The sequence below is a fragment of the Felis catus genome (assembly GCF_018350175.1).
Source record: "Felis catus isolate Fca126 chromosome A2 unlocalized genomic scaffold, F.catus_Fca126_mat1.0 chrA2_random_Un_scaffold_81, whole genome shotgun sequence".
Taxonomy (NCBI): domain Eukaryota; kingdom Metazoa; phylum Chordata; class Mammalia; order Carnivora; family Felidae; genus Felis; species Felis catus.
Window position 1 is genome coordinate 38,145 of NW_025408503.1, and position 17,944 is coordinate 56,088.

The following is a 17,944-nucleotide window of genomic DNA, read 5'->3' on the forward strand; positions in this document are numbered from 1 at the left end:
GTGCTGTTTATCTCAATTCCTTGCCAAGTTTTACTTGTCTAATTCAACCTTTTGAATTTCTGCTACTCCGACAGGCATAAAATGCTATCCTGGGATTTTAAACTGGCGTTTCTTGCTTTTATCAGCGATGTGGAAAGCCTTTTCACATTTTTATTGCTCATTCATGTCTTCCCCTCAAGACACGGACTGTTAGTAAGTGGCCCATTTTTCCTACTGGGTAGTTTGACTTTTCCTTATTGATTTATAGGAATTTGCTAGAGATTCTAGAAACCTGGTTTTTGTCAGTTATTTCAGGTTGCAAATATCTTCTATTGGTTTGTCACTTGCCTTTTAATTTTATGGCATTATTTTGTTATACATTATACAAGTTATACATTTTGATATAGTGAAATCCATCAACTTCATCATTCTTAAGTGTGGTTTTGTGTCTCTAGCTTACAAAATCTATGTTATCCTAACGGTATAAAGATACTTTCTTTTTATCTCCCTACAGGTTTTGAACTTTTACATTTTATACTGAGGTTTTCAATTCACCTCAATTGATTTTTGTACGAAGTGTAAGTCTGGAAACTTATTCTTCCATAAGGAGAAATAACTTACTTCTGATACACATTTACTTCTGATATTCTATGTTTTCCATTCTGAATTTCAATGCTTCCTGTGTCTATAGGGTCTACAGGGAAGGGTCTATATTTGTTCAGTCTCTATTCTGTCCCACTGATCTATTTTTCAATACCGCTATACCAATAACATAATGTCTTAATTACTATGGTTTTATAAATATTTTGATAATTAGGGGAAACCTTCATTCCTTCTTCTTTTGCAAACCTCCCTTATTACGTTCTTGAATTTTTATTTTTATTATTATTAAAAAAATTGTAATGCTTACTTATTCTTTGGGGGGCAGGGGCAGAGACAGGGAGACAGAATCTAAAGCAGGTTCCAGGCCCTGAGTTACCAGCACAGAGCCTGACATGGGGCTTTAACTCACAAACCATGAGATCATGACCTGAGCCTAAGTTGGTTACTTAACTGACTGAGCCACCCAGGTGCCCCAAATTCTTGCATTTTTACATTTCCATTCAATTTTAGAATGCTGTTGGGATTTTGTTCAGAACCTCAATGAATTTATAAATCCTTTCTTCAGTAAAAATCAGCATTTTATAATATTGGTCTTTCCTTTCCATGTATATGGTATATCCTACTATTTCTTTTGTTCTTTTGTGGTTCCCAGTAATTTTCTCCTGAAGTAGTTGCACATTTTCTTAAAACTGGACTCCCAGTTTCTATATAATTTTGAGCGCTGAAGTGGTTTTTAAAAAAAAAAAAAAAAAAAAACTCAAATCTCATGATATCAACTGTCCTTCCCTGAATGTAGGTCTCCTGAGGCTTTCTATTACACTTAAAATAGAATCCAAACTGCTTACTGTGGCATGATTACAGTATGTGGCTTGGCCCTGTCTTCCTCTTAAACTTTAACTTGAATCTTGTGTTAGCCATGCCAGTTTTCTTTACACATGCCAAATATATCAAGCTAATTTCTCCTCAGGACCTTGTCCTTGCAGCCTCCTTTCATGGAAACTTGTTCCCCAGATATGCACATGGCTGGTTTCTTCTTGCCACTAAGGCCTCAGCTCAGATGTCACCTCTCAGGCTGTCCCTTCCCACTAGAGAATAGCCCTTCAATCATTCATAATGGCATAGCTCCTTTATTTCTTCACAGCTCTTGTCACCATTTAAAATTATCTTGTTTAACTCTATTGGTGTTTCTCCATAATAGACTGTAAGCTCTACATAATTGGGACCCTGCTGTCTTATTCCCTCCCATGTCCTCAGCACCTCAAATGGTTTCTGGTACACGCAAAGTAGTCAATGAATAGGTATTGAATAAATAAGTGAGCAAATAAATGAACGAACTTGGATTTCACCTTGTCCCCTGGTTGATCCTTCTATGTCCTCTTATATCAGCGAAGTGTTCCCTTTCTCCCACTGTCCACATACTAGCAAATAAATAATAATCTGCAGACATTTCTAGTCTCTCAAAGAAATAGCTTGACCATAGGCATACTTATAAAGGGAATTCCAAACACATCTGTGTTCTGAAAATCCAGGTTTCTAGCTTATATGGAACAGAGAAGCCTTCATTCTCCCATTCACCCTATTTCTACTCCCAAGAGATAACCATCGACAGTTTCTTTGTGTGGAGTCAGAAACTTTTTACCCATTTACTAGTATGTATGTATGTATCTAGCTATCGTCTATCTATCACAGGTTAGAGAATTTGAATGACTCAATATGGGAAGTTTTATTCTTATTGACAAAGTATTATTTTTCAATGGATCTGAGTTTGTTAAAAACGCAGATTCCTACTCCCACCTCTAGAGGTTCTGATTTCAAAAACCAGGGGTGGGTCCCAGAAATCTTCATTTTCGACAAGCATCCTAGATAATTCTGATGCAGGTGGCTCAATGGGAAATGCTCTCCAAGTCAAGGCCATTTAACACCATCCTTATTTAAGACCATGCATCCTCCTGAACACTAGGGGGCAGATGGAGCCACGTGCATGCCCAGTGTTAAGATGTCACAACCCCTTTGCTCAGAAAGAGGGTGTGGCAGATACTGAGCCTCCATTAAGACCCCAAGAATCTAGACTGCTTGTGAAGCCACATCAGCAATCAGGAAAACAGCTCAAAACTGAGAAAACCTGGGTTCTAAACTCCACACTGCCCCGCACCTCAGTTTCTTCACGTGCAAAATGAGAAGTTGGACCAGATAATCCAACAAGCCCCTTTCCACACTAACATTTCATGAGAAACTTTAACATCACATGGATTTCTTTGTGATTGGGCTATGGTTGATTTTGATCTTGTACCTTCCAAATTTTCTAGGATGGGCTAGGTTATTTTTATAATGCAAAAGAAAATAATCCAAAACATTTAAAAAGATTTTTCTCATCGTTACTCCAACAGCATTTTCACAAACTGAGATGCTTCTGTTTCAGTGCTAATGTTCACTACTCTCCATGAATACAGAGAAACAACAAAATCTCAACGCACCTAGGTCAAGGCAATTTAATGCCATTCTTGCTTGTTTGAAGCAAATTTAAAATTTGCTCAAGAGACAAAATTGAATCTGTGATTCTATGCAAGACGGTAAACACGGAAACGAAACAGCCCAAGATTCTATCTCAGCCCAAATCTCATACTACATGGAGAAATGAGCAATATTTAAATATTTAATAATACCTTGTCATTTTTATAGACTCCTGGGCTTCCGAGTTTCTGACAAAGTAATCCCTGAGCCATAATTAACAAAAAAAGGCAACCTTCCCAAAAGTTTTCCAGAGCACAAGTAGACTCCTCAAAGTACTTCCTTGGCAGTGAGTGTGTTGGGAATAGTGGCATACCAGCAGTAAACAAGAGCTAGAAAGAGTTTGGATATTGCTCTGAACTGATGATGGATGTTGGCTGAAACGGCTTTTAGGAAAAGAAGGTTGTGATTAGAAAATCATGACATTTCCAGCACTCATTTATTAGCATGTCTGGAAAATCACAGATGAGAGATAACAGAGTCTTTGCAACCTGAGTTCCATTCACAGGATGTTTACAAATAATTAACTGCTATTCAATCTTCAGAGTCATTTGGTCAGTGTCCTAAAGGCAAAGCAAGGATACAGACACCATAACCAATCACTGTAGGTGGTCTCCTAATAAAGACTTCCATTAGCTACTAGTTGCTCAGACCATAAAACTATGGATGCTTTCCCCACCACTTCCCATTGCTCCAACCCTCGCAGCACTACCACTATGGTCCGCCCCTCGATTTGTTCCTATCTCCTTATTTCTAATGCCACCAGTCCAGTCCAAGCCACAATCATCTTTCCCTTAGACTATTTCAACAGTCTTCTTATTAATTTCCCCACTTGACCCAAGACAATCCCTTCTTCACGTAGTGGCCATATTTACACATCAGATAATTTTTCCCCCTGCTTAAAGCCCTTCAATAACTTCTCATCATTATTATTTTTTTGAGAGAGGGTGCAAGTTGGTGAAATGCAGAGAGAGATAGAGAGGGAGAGAGAGAGAGAAGTGGGGCTCCCCCAAAGCAAGGCTCAAACTCACTCAAAGCAGAAATCCTGCTCACCCAAAGTGGGGCTTGAGTACACCGATGTGGGACTAAAACTCATGAACGGTGAGATCATGACCTGAGCCAAGTCGGATGCTTAATGACTGAGCCACCAAGGTGCCCCGATATCTTCTCATGTTCATGGAATAAAACTTAAGTTTTATCTGCTCTCCACCTCTGAAGCGTCATTTCACGACAGTCCTTCTTCCACCCTTGATACTTCCCACATTTGCTTCCTTTTCCTTCCTTACTTTGCCGAGCTCATTCTCACTTACAGTCCTCACTGCTCAGATTACTGTTTCTCTAGACTGTCACACAGCTGGTTCCACCTCATCTTCCCAACTCAACATGCAGGATCTTCCCTGACCACTATATCCTGTATGGTATCAACCTGCATTTGTGTTATTCTCTACCCTTGCGTATTTCCCGTACGATCCTGAAATTACATGTTTACTTGATGGCTACCCACCCCTCCACTAGAACGTAAGCTCCCCGAGGAGACTGACCTTGCTTGTCCTATTCACTGCTGAACCCCCAGAACCCAGGACAATGCACACAGTACTCAATGACTTTTTGTCAATGGGGCACCTGGGCGGCTCAGTCGGTTGAGCGTCTGACTTTGGCTCAGGTCATGATATCACGGTCCACGGGTTCGAGCCCTGTGTCGAACTCTGTGCTGACAGCTCAGAGCCTGGAGCCTATTTCAGATTCTGTGTCTCCCTCTTTCTCTCTCCTCCCCTGCTCACGCTCTGTCCCTCTCTGCTCAAAAATAAACATTAAAAAAAATTTTTTTAAATGACTTTCTGTCAAATGAATGTATGTGTTGTTTTAGATTCAAGCAGGACCCAACTTTTCAGTGCTCCCTGTCCATTCAGAATCAAAACGCAATTACCTGCCCATGCTACAAATTGTTAATGTGCAGAAGAGACCTAGGCTTCTCCAAGAACAACCTCATCGTTACCCCACAATTAGGTTAGAGCCTCCAACTTAGAGCTCATTGCTCTGAAAGCAGAGGATTCTTGGGAGATGTCAGATGAAGCTTAAAACCTCGTTGACAAGCTGACTCGTACAGTGTATCTTGACTTGGAGGAATGATTGTGTAGCTTGTCAATGCTGGAAGTGAAGGGTTTACGGTGTGAGTGGGTGGATCACTGTGTCACATGGCCTGAGGCAGGTGGATATTTTTAAAATGCTAAGGAAATCTGCTAGGATAGTCTGTACACTAGCCAGGCATTCAATCGGGGGGGGGGGGAGCTCATTTGGGGCCCAGATAAGAGGTTCAACTAATTTTACATGCGCCCCATACCAAGGTAATTTCACTCTGACTGGCAGAGTGAACTACGGAGGGTTAGCAACAGGCAATTTTCTGCACAGTATCATGATTTATAAATCATTTCTACCAGTTTGTCATCTCTTTTGTTTCTCGGGGAAATTCTAAAGGTTGGTCAAACACTTGTTACACCGATTTTATTGTATGTGTGTGTATCAGACTCCATCTCACAATGAGTAAATACTGAAACTTGACTTGGAATCAAAATCTTGGAAGATCAGTGTTTAGGGAGTATACTCATAAACCGACGAAAGATATTGCAAAAGCCATTTTATTATTTTTTATTTTTGAAAGTTTATTTATTTGAGAGAGAGAGAGTGTGCATGCACACGTGAGTGGGGGAGGGCCAGAGAGGGAGAGAGAGAATCATAAACAGGCCCTGCACTCAGCACAGAGCCCGACGTGGGGCTCAATCCCACGAACCCAGAGAGCATTCAGCGGAAACCAAGAGTCAGACGCTCAACCGACTGAACCACCCAGGTGCCCCAAAAGGCATTTTAAAAACCAACTTTAGGGGCACCTGGGTGGCTCAGTCGGTTGAGCGTCCGACTTCCGCTCAGGTCATGATCTCACGGTCCGGGAGTTCGAGCCCCGTGTGGGGCTCTGTGCTGACAGCTCAGAGCCTGGAGCCTGCTTCAGATTCTGCGTCTCCCTCTCTCTCTGACCCTCCCCCATTCATGCTCTGTCTCTGTCTCAAAAATAAATAAAAAAAACATTAAAAAAAATTTTTTTTTTAAATCAACTTTACTGAGGTATAATTTACATACAATAAAATATTCCCACTTTAAGTGTTCAGTTCATCAGATGCTGACATATATTCACTTCTGTACTTATCAGCACAACCAAGACATAGAACATTTCTATCTCCTGAAAAGTTCCATTATGGTCCTGTGTACGATATCCTCCCTCTTACTTCCTACCTCTGCCCCAGGCAACCACTGCTCTTCTTTCTGTCACTAGATATTAGTGTGCTTTTTCTAGAATTTCATAGCAGTTGAATCCTATAGTCTAAATTTTGTGTGCTTGGCTCCTTTCACTCAGCATGATATCTTTGAGCTACATCCATATTGTTGCACATACTCATAGTTTGTTCTTCTTTTAAATTATTTTGTTTTATTTTACGGTATTCTATTGTATGGCTAGACCCCAAATGATTTATCCATTTACCTGCTGATGGGTATTTGGATTGTTTCCAGTTTAGAGCTACGAAAAAGGCAACCATATCAACACTCCAGGGCAAATCTTTGCATGGACGTATATTTTCATTTCTTTCCTGTAAATACCTTGGAGTGGACTGGCTGGGTCTTCTAATAAGGGCATTTTCAATTTTAGCAAAACTGAAAAGTGTGTTCTAAATGGCTTTGCCACTTTAAATCCCACCAGCAGTGTGTGAGAGTTTCAGTTGCTCCACGTCCTCACCCACACTCGGTATTGTCAGTCTTTTAATTTTAGCCACTTTAATAGGTATTTGCTAGTATCTCATTGCGTTTTGAATTTGCGTTTCCTTGATGCTAATAATATCGAGCATCTTCTCACATGCTTATTGCCCATTTGTATAACTTACACAAAATACAATTTGAAAGATAAGAAATATAACTACTTCTATCTCTTATGTGCAAGAACTTGCCTTATTTTAGAAGCAGTTTTGAAAAACGCAACCTGAAGAAGGATATATATAAAATATTCAGACTATAAAGTTAAAATATATTTAGAGGACACATTAAAACTAATGAAAACAATAACATGGTAGAAAAGATCCACATTTTATTAGCTTTGTATTCTATACCGCACATTCATCTAATGCTCTAAGAAACCAGGAAGCCTGAATCTGCAGAAAGGGGATGAGATTAAATTAACTTGATCTCAGCGAAGAAGGAAAAGGCTTGGCCCTCTTCACTTCTAATTATTCTCTCTTCTCTAGACTTCATTTTATAGACCATAGGTTCAATTATTCACAGTATCTTTTTATATCTAGTCTCATAAAACTGTAAGGTGAATCATTACAAAATTAATATTCAACAGGCTTTATATAACTCTGCTTAATGCAATGCATAACTCAGATTTTATCACCCCAAGGCCTCTCAAGATCTATAAATGAAACCAACTTAATAAAAGACCATGTATTTTAACTCTAACATAACCTACACAACCTCAACACTACATAACTACTCAATGTAGACTAGACAACCAGACATGACAGAAATGGACTGTATATAGAAGGTCAACCTGTGCATGAAGATTCTGATGATGACAACCAAAATTTTGCTCTGACTCATTTGTTTAGAGGAACTCATGGCTCTAATGAAAAGGAGATTAATTTGCTTCCAGAGCATTCACACAGGAATCACTGTACATTTTTTACACCATGTGACCCTAAAAAATTTTCTGATTCCTAAATAATTGTCCCCACCTAGGAAGGACAAAAGCTAGTGAATGCATCTACCAAAATCCACCCTCTAATCTCTACACAAATACATGTACATATTTCCAACCACGAAGGAAACTTAAAGATCATTCGGTCCGGGGGCACCTGGGTGGCTCAGTCAGTTAAGTGTCTGACTTCGGCTCAGGTCATGATCTCATGGTTCGTGAGTTTGAGCCCTGCATCGGGCTCTGTGCTGACCGCTCAGAGCCTGGAGCCTGCTTCAGATTCTGTGTCTCCCGCTCTCTCTCTGCCCTTTTCCCACTAGCATACTATCTCTCTCTCTCTCTCAAAAATAAATACACATTTTTTAAAAAAAGGTCATTCAGTCTAATGATCACATTTTACACAAACAAAAGGCAATCAAGGCCCCTATAAGTGAAATGACCAGTTTGAGGTCAGACAACCAGTCGAGAGGAGCCAGGTGTTAAATTCAGATCTCGGACTCAGACTCCAGAGTCTTATGATTTTTTTGCCCAAGACTTTTTTTTTTCTCCTGTTCTCAATAGTTACACAGGGTAGATGTAGACATTGCTATCCTTTCTGATGTATTTTAATGTCCTCAAATTAATAGATGTGAAAACTAAGGTTCACAACATGAGGAATCACGGCTCATCCAAGGTCGGGGAGAGAATCAATGGCAAAGCTGAGACCAGTGACCACTCTTATGGTTTACAGCTTGATGCTCCTCTCTTCATGCCTGGCTGCCTTTCTTCTCTGGTGGGCAGGATGGTTTCCCGTCTTACCACCATTAAGTGGTCTTGGCGTGTTACAATCCATTCGCCACTTCCATAATGAGTAAGCTATGCCGAGATCATATGAAAAGCCCACAGTCCTAGGTTGGTACCAAGGCTCTGGCAACATTTAACACACAGCTGTTGTGAGGATGCACATTCCATTTTGACAAAAGACATGTGCCTGGGTTTTGTCATGTTGGTCTGAGATAACGTAACGTGCAGAAAGAGGGATCAGCAGGGAAAGAGAGATTACTTCCCCAGACTCTCACATAAATGATTCTTTCTTTGCATAATGGAGCTCTAAATAAATAAAATACAAAATGAATGTTTACAACATTACAGTTGCTGCAAAAATGGCTTTAGAGTTTTATGTCTATCTGTATCCTCTCCAGGGAAAACGGAAATCAACATGAGTTTTGTAATGGTTGGGAGGAGAAGGGACTATCATTTATTCCTTCATATGTCCAAGAGAGCGAGGCCCCAGGGATGCAACAGTGCTCAGAAGAGTAGTTTCTATCCTCCTGTGAAGTCTCCTGGGAAAGACAGACCATTAACAAGCATGTAATAGGTATGTACAGACACATAAGAAGACAGGGTTTAGGGGGCAAGTGGCCTGGCCTAAAGAATCCTCAGCAGTATGATCATATTCAAGTGGAAAGGAGACATGATTTGGAGCCAGACCACAGCGTGTTGGAATCCTGTTTCCTGCCACAGTAGGTGATCTTGAGCAAGTTACTTCCAACTTTCTACTCTGTTTCCTGATTTGTGAAACAAAGCTAATAACTCTTACCCTGTGGGAATTAGGTCAGATATTGAGTTAAAGTTTACTAAGTTCCCAGGGGAGCCTGGCCCAGAGTAGTGGTTCCATATATATTTGTCAAATGCATGAAAGCATCATTATGAAACATGCATTGGCTGTCTAATAGCAAAAGGGGCACCTGAGCAGACAGTGATAAAACACAGAGTAAGGAGACATGAGTCCTGTCTTATACCTAGGGAGACTGAGAGTATCTATTCTATTATACATATATACACACGCATATGTGTGAGTGTGCCTGCGTGTAACAAATACAGAGCGAAGCCAGAAAGAAGCACATTTGACGTGGCTGAGTCAGGGAGCACTGTACAATAGGACCGTCTAACAGAAACAGAACATGAGCCACAAAGGAGAGGCACATAGGTAATTTTCAAACGTCAGTAGCCACTTAATAAAAGTAAAAAGAAGCAGATAGAATCAAGTTTAGTAGCATATATGACCCCAAGATAGCCAAAATATGATCATTTCAACATGTGACCATTATGAGTTTATGAATGTGATATTTTGCACGTACAGAGTCTTCGAGCCGTCTGTGTATTTTATACTTCCATTACGGCTCACCTTGGCTTAGCCACCTTCCAGGTGCTCGGTACTGCACGTGGCAAATGGCGTCCATACTGGAGAGCGCAGTTTCAGAAATCTGGAGATGAGAGAGATTGCTGAAGACAGAGGCTGCCAGGTGGGCTCATGGGGGACGTGGGGCAGGAATGTGCCCCCTCCCGGCACAGAGACTTTGCTGCAGCACCTTATAGAAGCCTCCTTCTCCTGGCTCCTTTGGCCCCAGGGAGTCCCTAAATCTACTTCCTGCTATTGCAGGGACCGCACTCAGATTTGGTTCTTACTCTTTGCTGGTACCTTCAGACTCTCAGATTGTCCTTTCCTTCCTGCTTAGGGTATGGGAAGCACATATATGTAACAGCAATTTCTTCTTTGCACAATATGGCTGTATACAGATACATACAAATAGATACAATGCCAGGTAAAGACCTGAGATAGCCCAGCTCTGGCTCCCAGAGCCACGAGGCCTGCAGAGCCCCAGTTTTTCTCCAGCCATACAGAGTTACGAGCTAAGCAAAGGCCAGAACCATTCCTAGCAGGAAACCAGTCTGTGCCTGGGCTCCAAGCAGGGGACAGGTGGGCACAGGGCCCGGCTGTGGGGAGTGCCATTTGGCAGAGAGATACTAGAGGAAAGGGGAGGAGACAATGGTCTGACTCCTTGTGTGCCCTTCCTGGCCAAGTCTATTTTCTAAGGTGAGATGGAGTAGAGAGACCTATTCCACGTGGCCAAGTATGGTGGTGACACGTATGACAAAAGAATCTGGAGGATGAACAAAGCACAAGTGAGAAAGAAGTACATAAGAGGACAGAGGCAGAAGCCGAGAAACTAAGAGTCATCTTGCCCACTGTCCCCCAACAGCTGGTGTGCCCTCACCTAACAGTTCAAGTGTCCCCACCACCAGGGCCCATGATGGGTCGCAGTGGTGGCTGGACCTATATCAGCCTCCATCTCCTTAGTCCTGTCTTTTTCCACAGCCCAGTGATTAACAGTACGACCACAAACTCAGGCAATCAACTACATAAGAGGAGTGGATTGGGTGAGGAGGCAGGAAACGCATTGTCCCCACACCTCTGCCCTGTCCCAACAGTAAAGTCACTACTGGTTTGAAAGAGGATGGAATTCAGAGGGGTTGCCAATCTTAGCTCAATAATATCTTTACCAGAATGGAAGTCCCAGTGCAGAGAGAGCAAACCTTCTGACACACTCAACTTTCAGCAAGCGGGAATGGGACCCTGGTGTGCCTCGATCTTGCAAATTTTGCAAAGTCTTGAGAAGGGATTTTATGGGACATTTTCCAGTTTTAAAATGGTTGGAGCTACGTCAACAAAATTTTACACACTGTACGGGGCCACACTGTGTGAGCCAAAGAAAACTGACCACAAGGTTGCCAGCTTGAGATTTCTCCTCTAGTTCAAAGAGATATGGTCATGGTCCTGTTCCACCATCGGGCCATTTGTAGCTTCTCAGCTCAATTTTGTTCTGAGGCTTAATTCCGATCAGGCAGATGAAGGGCTGAGCATAGTTTCTGGCACATCGTGAAGGCAGTTAATAACTGATGTCCGCTAGCTCTAAAGAACCTCTGAGATTTAATTCTAACCATTATGTAGGGATCAAATCACAGGATGTCCCCAGAGACAAAACATCTGAAAGAGGGCTCCTCTCGTTCAAACGATTCCCTATCTCTTCATTTCTGTTTCATGGCTTAGATTTACGCCACTTTCATTTTACTTTGTCGATTCATGAAACTCAATTTGTTGCACAAAGGAAGTAAGAAAGAAAAAAGGTCAGCCCAGGTGAAAGTCTAAGCTGGTGTAAGTTTTCTAGAAAGTAGTTTGGCAATGCCCAGCAAATAAAAGGCTGAAAAAAAAAATCGTATGCCTTTTGACTCAGCGATTCCAAGTTTAAGGAATTCAGCCTAAGTAAAAAGTGATGGTTTTTCATAAAGATTTAATTCCAAGAATTCTTATGACCGTGTAATCTACAACAGAAGCAATTAAGGAAATTAAACACCCATGAATAGGGAATTTGTAGCAAAAGTTATGATACACGAAAGCGTTTAACACAGCCGCCCACGTGACTTTCAGAGCACTTACTGGGTTCACAGTGTGTCCCCTGCAATAAATGCCATGAAAGCAGAGTCTCTGGTCTGTCTTGTTCACCACTGTCTACACTACTTTCCATGAGCTGGCACATAACAGACACCCATAAATATTTAAATACATACAAGATAGCTAATGTAGTATGATTCTGTTTTTGTAAAAAAAAAAAAAAAAGACATGTATTTCTGGCAGCATGTTATTACTATTTTTCCCTAGAGCAGAACTCAGCAAACTACAGTCCCTGGACTAGTGGCCAGTTTTTGTAAATAAAGTTTTATTGGAACACAGCCATGTTCATTCTTTTACACGTTAGCTATGGCTACTTTTGCACTAGAATGCAGAGTTGAGTTGTTGCAACAGAGACTGCATGGCCAAAAAAAAAGTTGAAAATATTCACTATTTGGCCCTTTAAAAAAAAAGTTTGCTGACCCTTGCTCTAGATGGTAGTTCTTTCTGAGTGGTCTAACATACATATATGTAGGTGTGTATCTGTGTGTCTGTGTCTGTCTGTATACACGTGTGCATGCATATACATATAAGTGCAATTTTTTTACACTGAACACAAATTATATTTGTAACCAAACAAAATCAGAATTATTTTTACAAAAGAAAGGAAGGATTGCCGGAAAGGAGGAAGGAGGGAATGAAGGGGAGTAGGAGGGAGGGAAGGAATTGCTTATCCATATTTATCACTATAAAAAAATTTCCACAGGGGTGCCGGGGGGGCTCAGCCGGTTGAGAGTCTGACTCTTGACTTCAGCTCACGTCATGGTCTCACGGTTTGTGGGATCGAGCCTTGCATCAGGTTCTGTGCTGACAGCATGGAGCCTGCTTGAGATTCTCTCTCCTTTTCTCTGCCCCTGCCCTGCTCATTGTCTCTCTCTCTCTCTCTCTCTCTCTCTTTTTCAAAATAAATAAGTAAACATTTTAAAAAAAGAAAAAGAGGGGCACCTGGGTCACTCAGTCGGTTAAGTGTCCGACTCTTCATTTCAGCTCAGGTCATGACCTCAGGTTCATGGGATTGAGCCTGGAATTAGGCTCCATACTGACAGCGCACAGCCTGCTTGAGACTCTCTCTCTCTCTCTCTCTCTCTGCCCCTTCCCCACTCTCTCTCTCTCCCTCTCTTTCTCCAAATAAACTGAAAACAAAACTACTTTAAAAAAGGAAAAAGAAAAATGTCCACAATAAGTGAAAAATGTTAAATGTGGTATGAAGTATGGTTACATTTTTGTAATGATTGGGTAAATCACTGAAAGAGAAACGCAAAAAAAGGTTTAGGTTCACTGTATTGAGGCAAGGGAAATATAATAATGGCTTTTGTTTCCTATTTTCCTCTTTGTTACATTTTCTAAATTTTCCAGCATAAACATGCTTTACTTACATAATAAAAAACAGAAAATAAGTGATGTTGAAAGGAAAGACAGCAAAAATAAAGTTCCAGTCTACATAAATAGCAGCAGCCTGTTTCCCAGGCTTCACCAGGCAAGGGGACATCTTCTTGGTGTCACAGGGTGCACCCCTTTCAGCACACTCCCTATTATTACCGCATTCCAGTAAAACCAAAACATGGCCAAGGCGGAGAGGGTAGTACCCAGGGCCACGTTTCTTAAAAAAGTATTAATGTTGGTCCCCACTGTGACCTAGATAGTTTCTCTTTACATTAATTTTTTTTTCAATAATCCACTTCATTCCTTCCAAAGCACAGTGCACCATTTCTATCTAGATTACAAAATGTGTTCAGGGAAGAGGTTTTCTGACTTAGTAGTCGAACACTTGTAGTGTCTCCCACCTCGATCACATTGCCCTGGTTTTAGTCTTAGCCAAGATGGACATTTCTGGTAATGCTGACAGCTCCCGCTTCATTCATCAAATGCATACCTCTCTGCTTTTCTGCCTCCAAAGTAGGTAGCAGAAGGTAACGCCCCTGGGGACAACCTTCAACAGTGAGGGATCAGTGGATAAATGCCCCAGTTTCTGGGTCCCAGCATCCCGGCAGAGGTGAACACCAGTTGCCCAGAGAGGCCATCTTTCTTGGCTCTTTCTCCTTCCCTTCTTCCCCTCTTCCTTCTCTCCCTCTTCCTGGAAATCTCCTCCCAAATTAACTTCCTGCACCCAAAGTCTTGTTTCAGATTCTGCTTCAGAGGAACTCAAACTAAGAGAGCTCATAAGCAAATATAAAGCCAATAAAAAGAATTATACCACAGAGCCCCAGAAAGCTCTCAAAGATGGTGTGAAACAGAGTTCATCCGTTTCTAGAATACATTCCCTCATCGTACATCTATTTAGTAGGCTTCTACATTGGGCCACACACACGCTAGGTGCAAAATGAACTACAGAAACACAGCCTATACCCGTGGAAGACACAAGACGCTCAACAGTCACCAAGCCCACTATACTATGAGAGTATAGGAAAATATAAGAAAGATTAATGTTGGGGAGGAAAAATAATCTTCCCCTTTCTGAATTTTTAGCAGAGACCCCTGTAATGAAAGATTAACAGGAGGAAAACCAGCAGAATTTAGTAACAGGTATACTGCATGCAAACATGGGAGGTACCCAGGGAAAAACGAGTCACTCAAAGAAGTAGCTTAGAATTCAGGCTTAAATATCATCTTAGTAGGGAAAGGGGCGGAGCATGGAGGCTCCTCCAGGAACAGCAAATAATTTGTAGGAAACATGAATGGGTGCTTAGAAGGTATGAGGTAGTCTCATGAGGAAGTATGAGAGTTTGTGACAAAGTCTATATGGGTGTGGTGTTGACCTCCAGTCTCCTCTGCATTCTCTGCAGTGGTGAAGACCATCTTCCCTGGTTGGTGAAACTCCCAGGGAAGCACCTATGCCAGCTGGAATTTTCAAGAGAACTTGTCTTAAGGCAGGTAAGGGCAGTTCAGAGAAAGCCTCTCCCTGTATCCACTGCCTCACAATTATCTACAGCTCAAAAATAATTAATATACCAAAGCAGCATATTTTGGGGTGGCATATTCTGCAGGCCTTCACTAACCTAGTCTGAGATGATTCAGCATGAGGTTTTTGAGAGGACACCATGTAAACGGGGCCCTAACAGTGGAGTTAGACAAAGAGAGGGAAAAGGCTTTGATCCTCGCTGTTTGCGAAGACAGAACAAGGAAGGTGGAGATGTGTTCGGCTGGCAAACCACGGTAAAGGTTTGAAGATTTCAAAAAATACCTGTTCAGCAAACACTCTCTCCTTTCATCTCACATGACTTAAATATCCCCAGAAGCGAGCAGGTGCTTGGACACCTTCAGGGTGTTGATTACTGAGAAGACCAAAGCTGGCCATAAAGATTTAAACATGGCTCCGAGAAACATCCTTGCTATCAGAGGCTGATAGAATCTGTTCTTGTTAACCAGGACAGTGTGGCTCTTCCACTCGGTGGCAAAAGCACTCTAACTTGCTTCAAAGACCCACAGCTTTGGTTTCACAAGGATGCCACTTGAAATTGGTTTAAAGAGTGCCCGCCTGTTGGTTCCCCCAAAGTAGCCTCAGAGACTCAGAACCTTAGAAACCTTGAGGGCATGCGCACTCCCCGAGAATCTGAATCAGCTCAATTCCTCCCAAATGCGTGCACTTTTGCACAATGCTGTGTATGCAAAGGAAAGGCAATAAATACAGTTTCAGGGCTTCTGTTTATGATTGATCGCCTTTTTTTCTTGTAGCAATCTTGTAAGTTTGACTTCTTATTTTTATTATTCTCACTGCATACTAATACTTCAAACGTTTTATTAAATTATGGTTCTCTGGTTCCTACTTCAGAATAGTTTAACTGATTTAATGAGCTCTATCTAATTATTGCATTTCACCTTTCATATGAGAGTGCAGGAGTGTTTTGGCTGAAATAGTTGGTAATAGCTCAAACACTCCGAAAGGAAGAAAATGAGCACGGGTAATGCAGGTCTCAAAACAGTTCATTTTATGCCAGACATAATTCTTATGAACATACATATATATGTATACAGATATATTTATACCTTCACTAATTAATTCATTCATACGTTCACTATCTATGCGCCCAGCATTGCCAAAGACACCAGATCAGCTTAAAGCAGCCTTTTTTTTTAATGTTCATTTATTTTTGACAGAGAGAGAGAGACAGAGCACGAACGGGGGAGGGGCAGAGAGAGAGGGAGACACAGAATCCGAAGCAGGCCCCAGGCTCTGAGCTGTCAGCACAGAGCCCGACACGGGGCTCGAACTCACAGACCACGAGATCGTGACCTGAGCCGAAGTCGGACACTCAACCGCCTGAGCCACCCAGGTGCCCCGACACCAGATCAGCTTAAAAGGCGCTTTCTTAGGTCTGCATCCCTCTACTGGGGGGCACAGAACATAGTAGTTAGGGACTCTTGAGCTAGACTGTCTATAGTTACATCCTGGCTTCACCATTTCTTAGCTATAAGATCTTGGATAAGCCAGTTAACCAATGCGTGCCTCAGTTTCCCCTTCTGTACAACGGGGGACATTACAGCAGCTACCACCACAGGACTTTTGTGAACATGAAATGAATCATTACATACAAACCAGGTAGGAGTGCCTGGAGCTGAATAAGCACTATAATTGTTGCCTTTTTTTTTTTTTTTTTTTGTTACTATTGTAGTGTGTCTCATCTACAACACAGAGATCGCGGTCATCAATTTCTATCTACATACTTATCTATTTAGTTAATGAGTTGTCTATTATTGTTTGTTTGTTTGCCTCCTTCATCAAATTATAGGATCCATGGAGACTGACACTAAATTCCCTGTGCCCGGCATTGTGCCCAGTAAATGCTTTGTTGATTGCTTGAACGAATGAATAAATGATTCTCTTTCGGGACATATGACCCTGTCACGCTAGACAAGACTTTCACTTCAGAGATTTCCAAGGCAGGCACATGTCTGTCAAATGCCATTTGTTGGAAACTCCATACAGTTTTCTATCCAGATGGTACCAGTGACAAAGGAAAGCATTCTGGCATGAGGGAAAGTTACGATGCCAGATGACGAGCCAATTCACTGTATTATTCATCATCAAATGTTGTCGGCCAGGAAACTGTTGTCAGCTGAGCTCCACAGTGGTCAAGTGAAGAGGCTGAATTTTAACAGAAGCTGGGATTATCATTAGAGACAGAGGGTTCTGTGCTAGGAAAATGGGGCTTAAACAGTAAGAAGCTTCTCAGTCTTGTCTTGGCTTTGCAACCTTGGGCAGGTCACTTCACCTCTCTGGGCCTTGCAGCTTACTGTTTCTATAAATGAAGGACACAAATTGTCATCAGTAATTCCTAACCCTGGTTGTACACCAGAATCTTCTGGAAAGCTAAATCCTCTAGGCCAGCAGTCAACCAACTTTTTCTATAAAGGGCCAGAGAACAAATATCTTAGCCTGTGCAGGCTGTATATGATCTCTGTTCCAACTGCTCATACTCAGTTCCCCCATTGTGTAGTCAAAGTGGCCATACACGATGTATATGCAAATGAGCATGGCTGGATGTGGCCAGCTTGCCTGGGGGCCACGGTTTGAGGACTCCCGCTGTAGGCCACGTGTGGCCTCCGTAGGGTAAGAACCAACTCTCTGCATATTTACAAAAGCTCTTCCCAATGACCTGGAAGGGAACCATCAGATTAGATGGCAACAAGGCCCCTTCCAGCTCCTACTGGGGGCTGTGATTCTACATTTCTTAACTCACCGTGAGAAGTAGCTATTCTCAGTCAACACTATTTAGACAGTAATTTTAATATTCCTTCAAGCGCATCACATTTGGGTATTAGCCTCCTACATATGAAGTTTTTACTCTTTCAAAATTCAATTCTCTTCTAGGAGAAGATTGAACAGTTCTTTTCATCGTGTTTAGATCTTA

General features: G+C 41.7%; 2 long non-coding RNA genes across 6 annotated transcripts in view; one reads left to right on the top strand and one right to left on the bottom strand.

The window, feature by feature from the left end:
- The window catches only part of LOC123383578, a 71,777-nt gene that overhangs the window by 31,059 nt on the left and 22,774 nt on the right, over window positions 1-17,944 (bottom strand). The window lies entirely within an intron of this gene.
- Window positions 1-17,944, top strand: part of LOC123383579 — a 69,226-nt gene that overhangs the window by 28,344 nt on the left and 22,938 nt on the right. For 3 of the 5 annotated variants that reach the window (XR_006593425.1, XR_006593424.1, XR_006593427.1), the window contains 2 exons: window positions 9,007-9,182; window positions 14,879-14,966. This is a non-coding gene — a long non-coding RNA (uncharacterized LOC123383579). The remainder of the gene's footprint in view (window positions 1-9,006; window positions 9,183-14,878; window positions 14,967-17,944) is intronic. The other 2 variants (XR_006593426.1, XR_006593423.1) reach the window with 1 other exon arrangement.